The following is an 8,107-nucleotide window of genomic DNA, read 5'->3' as shown; positions in this document are numbered from 1 at the left end:
CGTAAAGCTAGAAACAACTAGTGCTGCCATGCAACTACACATTGACAATAACCCACAAAACCAAAATGGAAAAATGGCAACCTAAATAGGATCCCCAATCAGAGACGACGATAAACAGCTGCCTCTGAATGGGAACCAATTCAGGCCACCATAGACCTACATTTACCTAGACATACAATAAACCCATAGATATACAAAAAACCCTAGACAGGACAAAACACACATACCCACCCTCGTCACACCCTGGTCTGACCAAGCTAACACATAAAACATAGAAAACTAAGTGTGACACAAACCCTGACCATTTTACCCTAGCAGAGATGCTTAGGCTGTTTCCATGGTATCCAGTTATCCGTTTACTGACACAGAGCGTTTGTAAATTCATCAGTTATTCTGCACTCAGACGAGAGTGCTCTGAAATCGGAGTCGACGGCCATTTACGGAACGCACCCGAAATGTTTACTTGCATCGCGGAGTCTTTTGTTAAAAGACATGTAGCTAGCTAGCTAGCTAGCTAAACAATGCACCATAATCACCACTCACGACGTTACTTTACAAGGACGGCCTACACCGGCCAAACCCAGACGACGCTGGGACTCCCAATCACGGCAGGTTGTGATACAGCCAGGAATTGAACCAGGGTATGTAGTTACGCCTCTAGCACTGAGATGCAGTGCCTGAGACCGCTGGTGCCACTCGTAAGCCTGGTGAAATGTCTGTTTGTACATTCAGTGACTCAGTTAGAGGATTGTAAAATCAGTATGTACAGTCACGGATGGTAATGTGAAATCTTTATTGACTGTGATGGCAGGAACAATTTGGCAATGGTAATTTGAGTATGAAATTACAGTAGACTATCCCTTAGTCCTGTAGGTAATCATAATTATAGAGAACTACATACGGTTGAACAAGCCAAGGAAACCAACCAACAAATCACCTCTAAATCACATTTGAAATGAGGGTAAAAACACGTCCTTCTTCCATGCTGTGAACTATTAAATACAAAATAGACAATACTACTTCAAATCTGTAAATCTGACAAAATAAATGTAAAAAAAAAGTGTTCAGAAGCAAATCAAGTACAAATGTATATTTAAAAATGTCTCACTAGAGCTTTTAAAACCAGATGTACACAAAAAAAATATACAATATTACTTCAAATCTGTAACTCGGCCACAACTGTAAAATAGGGTAAGTAATGAAGTAGTATTGTACATTGAAAAGCACAAAGCCAAATCCTAGTTTAAAACCCAATGTTTCCCCGTGCCAGACTGTACCCCAGTTTGTTCTGGTTACCGATATAGGACATGAGACCCACGTAGGTCTCGATGAGCAGGGGCTGGTTCAGCACCAGGACCCCATTGGCCTTGCCAGGGACGGGCATCTTTAGGTGGGCCTTCTGGGCTGACTCCATCAGCTGCTCACGGAAACTCTGGATCTGAGAAAGGGAGGGAGGGAGAGATAGAGGAAGAGACAAAGTAAGAGAGGAGGGAGAGAGAGGAGGGACAGAGAGGAAAAGATGAGGGAGAGAGAGAGGAAGAGGAGGGGGAGAGGAGGGAGAGAGAGGAAGAGAGGAGGGAGAGAGGAGAGGGAGAGAGAGAGGAAGAGAGGAGGAAGAGAGGAGGGAGAGAGGAGGAGAGAGAGAGGAAGGAGAGAGAGAGGGAGAGAGAGGGGAGAGAGAGGAAGGAGAGAGAGAGAGAGAGAGAGGAGGGAGAGAGAGGAAGGAGAGAGAGAGAAGAGAGGAGGGAGAGGAGAGGAAGAGGAAACAAAAGATGGTAGGGTGGTAGGATGTAAGATGGTAGGATGTAAGATGGTATGGTGGTAGGGAGGTAGGATGGTAGGGTGTAAGATGGTAGGGTGGTAGGATGTAAGATGGTATGGTGGTAGGGAGGTAGGGTGGTAGGATGTAAGATGGTGTGGTGGTAGGGAGGTAGGATGTAATATGGTAGGATGTAAGATGGTAGGATGTAAGATGGTAGGCTGTAAGATGGTAGGATGTAAGATGGTAGGGTGGTAGGATGTAAGATGGTAGGGTGTAATATGGTAGGGTGGTAGGATGTAAGATGGTAGGATGTAATATGGTAGGGTGGTAGGATGTAAGATGGTAGGATGTAATATGGTAGGATGTAAGATGGTAGGATGTGATATGGTAGGATGTAAGATGGTAGGATGTAATATGGTAGGATGTAAGATGGTAGGATGTAATATGGTAGGATGTAAGATGGTAGGATGTAAGATGGTAGGATGAAAGATGGTAGGATGTAAGATGGTAGGATGTAATATGGTAGGATGTAAGATGGTAGGGTGTAATATGGTAGGGTGGTAGGATGTAAGATGGTAGGATGTAATATGGTAGGATGTAAGATGGTAGGATGTAATATGGTAGGATGTAAGAGGATGTAAGATGTAGGATGTAATATGGTAGGATGTAATATGGTAGGATGTAAGATGGTAGGATGTAAGATGGTAGGATGTAATATGGTAGGATGTAATATGGTAGGATGTAAGATGGTAGGATGTAATATGGTAGGATATAAGATGGTAGGGTGTAAGATGGTAGGATGTAAGATGGTAGGGTGGTAGGATGTAAGATGGTAGGATGTAATATGGTAGGATGTAAGGTGGTAGGATGTAAGATGGTAGGATGTAATATGGTAGGATGTAAGATGGTAGGATGTAATATGGTAGGATGTAATATGGTAGGGTGGCAGGATGGTACACATCACAAAGCTCACCTCACAGAGAGCAGTGAACCTGTGGTCTATGTTCCTGACAGGGTGGTAGGTAAAGGTGCTGAATGGGTAGTCTGCCGGTCCCAGAACACACGCACACCCTCCCCTTCTCTCCTGAAAACACACAGGGTTCACACCCTTTCCTGAAAACACACAGAGGAACAGAATGGTTCCACCCTAGAAAACACACAGAGTCCCAGAAAACACACAGAGGAACAGAATGACAGTCACACCCTCCCCAGAATTCTCTCCTGAAAACACACAGAGGAACAGAATGACAGTCACACCCTTTCCTGAAAACACACAGAGGAACAGAATGACAGTCACACCCTCTCCTGAAAACACACAGAGGAACAGAATGACAGTCACACCCTCTCCTGAAAACACACAGAGGAACAGAATGACAGTCACACCCTCTCCTGAAAACACACAGAGGAACAGAATGACAGTCACACCCTCTCCTGAAAACACACCAGAATGACAGTCACACCCTGAAAACACACAGAGAACCTGTATGTATGTAACCTGTATGTATGTAACATGTATGTATGTAACCTGTATGTATGTAACCTGTATGTATGTAACCTGTATGTATGTAACATGTATGTATGTAACCTGTATGTAACCTGTATGTATGTAACCTGTATGTATGTAACCTGTATGTATGTAACCTGTATGTAACCTGTATGTATGTAACCTGTATGTAACCTGTATGTAACCTGTATGTATGTAACCTGTATGTAACCTGTATGTATGTAACCTGTATGTATGTAACCTGTATGTAACCTGTATGTATGTAACCTGTATGTATGTAACCTGTATGTAACCTGTATGTATGTAACCTGTATGTAACCTGTATGTATGTAACCTGTATGTATGTAACCTGTATGTAACCTGTATGTAACCTGTATGTATGTAACCTGTATGTAACCTGTATGTAACCTGTATGTATGTAACCTGTATGTATGTAACCTGTATGTAACCTGTATGTAACCTGTAATGTAACCTGTATGTATGTAACCTGTATGTATGTAACCTGTATGTATGTAACCTGTATGTATGTATGTAACCTGTATGTAAACCTGTATGTATGTAACCTGTATGTATGTAACCTGTATGTAACCTGTATGTATGTAACCTGTATGTAACCTGTATGTAACCTGTATGTATGTAACCTGTATGTATGTAACCTGTATGTATGTAACCTGTATGTATGTAACCTGTATGTATGTAACCTGTATGTAACCTGTATGTATGTAACCTGTATGTAACCTGTATGTATGTAACCTGTATGTATGTAACCTGTATGTATGTAACCTGTATGTATGTAACCTGTATGTATGTAACCTGTATGTATGTAACCTGTATGTATGTAACCTGTATGTATGTAACCTGTATGTATGTAACCTGTATGTATGTAACCTGTATGTATGTAACCTGTATGTATGTAACCTGTATGTATGTAACCTGTATGTATGTAACCTGTATGTATGTAACCTGTATGTATGTAACCTGTATGTACCTGTATGTATGTAACCTGTATGTATGTAACCTGTATGTAACCTGTAACCTGTATGTATGTAACCTGTATGTAACCTGTAACCTGTATGTATGTAACCTGTATGTATGTAACCTGTATGTATGTAACCTGTATGTATGTAACCTGTATGTATGTAACCTGTATGTAACCTGTATGTAACCTGTATGTATGTAACCTGTATGTAACCTGTATGTATGTAACCTGTATGTATGTAACCTGTATGTAACCTGTATGTATGTAACCTGTATGTATGTAACCTGTATGTATGTAACCTGTATGTATGTAACCTGTATGTATGTAACCTGTATGTATGTAACCTGTATGTAACCTGTATGTATGTAACCTGTATGTATGTAACCTGTATGTATGTAACCTGTATGTATGTAACCTGTATGTATGTAACCTGTATGTATGTAACCTGTATGTATGTAACCTGTATGTAACCTGTATGTATGTAACCTGTATGTAACCTGTATGTATGTAACCTGTATGTATGTAACCTGTATGTATGTAAACCTGTATGTATGTATGTAACCTGTATGTATGTAACCTGTATGTATGTAACCCTGTATGTAAACCTGTATGTATGTAACCTGTATGTAACCTGTATGTATGTAACCTGTATGTATGTAACCTGTATGTAACCTGTATGTAACCTGTATGTAACCTGTATGTAACCTGTATGTATGTAACCTGTATGTATGTAACCTGTATGTAACCTGTATGTATGTAACCTGTATGTAACCTGTAACCTGTATGTAACCTGTATGTAACCTGTATGTATGTAACATGTATGTATGTATGTAACCTGTATGTATGTAACCTGTATGTAACATGTATGTAACCTGTATGTATGTAACCTGTAACAACCTGTATGTATGTAAACCTGTATGTATGTAACATGTATGTATGTAACCTGTATGTATGTAACCTGTATGTAACTGTATGTATGTAACCTGTATGTATGTAACCTGTATGTAACCTGTATGTATGTAAACCTGTATGTATGTAACCTGTATGTAACCTGTATGTAACCTGTATGTAACATGTAAACCTGTATGTATGTAACCTGTATGTAACCTGTATGTATGTAACCTGTATGTATGTAACATGTAACCTGTATGTAACCTGTATGTATGTAACCTGTATGTAACCTGTATGTATGTAACCTGTATGTAACCTGTATGTAACCTGTATGTAACCTGTATGTATGTAACCTGTATGTATGTAACCTGTATGTAACCTGTATGTATGTAACCTGTATGTAACCTGTATGTAACCTGTATGTAACCTGTATGTATGTAACCTGTATGTATGTAACCTGTATGTAACCTGTATGTATGTAACCTGTATGTATGTAACCTGTATGTATGTAAACCTGTATGTATGTAACCTGTATGTATGTAACCTGTATGTAACCTGTATGTAAACCTGTATGTATGTAACCTGTAACCTGTATGTATGTAACCTGTAACCCTGTATGTATGTAACCTGTATGTATGTAACCTGTATGTATGTAACCTGTATGTAACCTGTATGTATGTAACCTGTATGTATGTAACCTGTATGTAACCTGTATGTAAACCTGTATGTATGTAACCTGTATGTATGTAACCTGTATGTATGTAACCTGTATGTATGTAACCTGTATGTAACCTGTATGTATGTAACCTGTATGTATGTAACCTGTATGTATGTAACCTGTATGTATGTAACCTGTATGTAACCTGTATGTAACCTGTATGTAACCTGTATGTAACCTGTATGTAACCTGTATGTATGTAACCTGTATGTATGTAACCTGTATGTAACCTGTATGTATGTAACCTGTATGTAACCTGTATGTAACCTGTATGTATGTAACCTGTATGTAACCTGTATGTATGTAACATGTATGTAACCTGTATGTAACCTGTATGTATGTAACCTGTATGTAACCTGTATGTATGTAACATGTATGTAACCTGTATGTATGTAACCTGTATGTAACCTGTATGTATGTAACATGTATGTAACCTGTATGTATGTAACCTGTATGTAACCTGTATGTATGTAACATGTATGTAACCTGTATGTAACCTGTATGTATGTAACATGTATGTAACCTGTATGTAACCTGTATGTATGTAACCTGTATGTAACCTGTATGTATGTAACATGTATGTAACCTGTATGTAACCTGTATGTATGTAACCTGTATGTAACCTGTATGTATGTAACATGTATGTAACCTGTATGTATGTAACCTGTATGTAACCTGTATGTATGTAACATGTATGTAACCTGTATGTATGGGTCTCCTACCCTTACTATGTAACCTGTATGTATGTAACCTGTACACCTCCCCACCTACCCACCTCCCCACCTACCCCTGTATGTCCCCACACCTCCCCACCTACCCCTACTCCCTATGTATGTAACCACACCTCCCCACCTGTATGTATGTACACCTCCCCACCTGTATGTCCCCACACCTCCCCCTATGTACACCTCCCCCTGTATGTCCCTGTACACCTCCCCCTATGTCCCCACACCTCCCTGTACTGTATGTATGTAACCTGTATGTATGTAACACCTCCCCCCTGTATGTCCCCACCTCCCCCTGTATGTATGTAACCCACCTCCCCTGTACTCCCCACACTCCCCTGTATGTATGTAACCTGTATGTCCCCACCTGTATGTATGTAACCCCTACTCCCATGTACCTCCCCAACCTCCCCCTGTATGTAACCTGTACACCTCCCCACCTAACCTGTATGTCCCCACACCTCCCCACCTGTACCCCTACTCCCCACCTCCCCACCTCCCCCTATGTAACACCTCCCCACCTGTATGTAACCTGTATGTATGTACCTCCCCACCTACCCTGTATGTCCCCACACCTCCCCACCTACCCTGTACTCCCTACACCTCCCCACCTACCCCTACTCCCTGTACACCTCCCCACCTACCCCTATGTCCCTGTACATGTCCCCACCTGTACCCCTACTCCCTACACCTCCCCACCTACCCCTACTCCCCATGTACCTCCCCTATGTATGTAACCTGTACTCATACACAGGAAGCTGTATGTATGTAACTCTTCATGTGTCCTATGTATGTAAACTGAACAGAATTATCATCAATTATCATCCATCCTCCCCACCTACCCCTACTCCCCACATGTCCCCACCTACCCCTACTCCCTACACCTCCCACCTACCCCTACTCCCCTGTATGTATGTAACACCTCCCCACCTACCCCTACTATGTAAACCTACACCTCCCCACCTGTACCCCTGTACGTAACCTGTATGTATGTAACCTGTACGTAACCTATGTATGTAACCTGTACACCTCCCCACCTATGTACCTCCCCACCTACCTGTATGTATGTAACCTACTCCCTGTACACCTCCCCACCTACCTGTATGTCCCCTGTATGTATGTAACCTGTATGTATGTAACTCCCCCACCTACCCTGTATGTCCCTACACCTCCCCACCTACCCCTACTCCCTGTATGTATGTACCTCCCCACCTACCCCTACTCCCTGTATGTACCTCCCCACCTACCCCTATGTAACCTACACCTCCCCACCTACCCCTACTCCCTACACCTCCCCACCTACCCCTGTATGTATGTAACCTGTACACCTCCCCACCTACCCCTATGTCCCTGTACACCTCCCCACCTACCCCTATGTCCCCACACCTCCCCCTACTCCCCACCTCCCCTGTATGTCCCCTGTACACCTCCCCCTGTATGTCCCCACACCTCCCCACCTACCCCTACTCCCCTGTATGTACCTCCCCCCTGTATGTCCCCATGTACCTCCCCACCTACCCCTGTACTC

At 42.0% G+C, this 8,107-nt stretch overlaps 1 pseudogene; it reads right to left on the bottom strand.

The window, feature by feature from the left end:
- Positions 1 to 776: 776 nt before the first annotated feature.
- Positions 777 to 8,107, bottom strand: part of LOC115122769 (tumor protein p63-regulated gene 1-like protein) — an 88,868-nt pseudogene continuing 81,537 nt past the window's right edge.

The sequence above is a fragment of the Oncorhynchus nerka genome, linkage group LG24 (genome assembly GCF_034236695.1).
Source record: "Oncorhynchus nerka isolate Pitt River linkage group LG24, Oner_Uvic_2.0, whole genome shotgun sequence".
Taxonomy (NCBI): domain Eukaryota; kingdom Metazoa; phylum Chordata; class Actinopteri; order Salmoniformes; family Salmonidae; genus Oncorhynchus; species Oncorhynchus nerka.
Note: the sequence above shows the minus strand (reverse complement) of the source record. Positions and strands in the feature narration are given on the sequence as shown.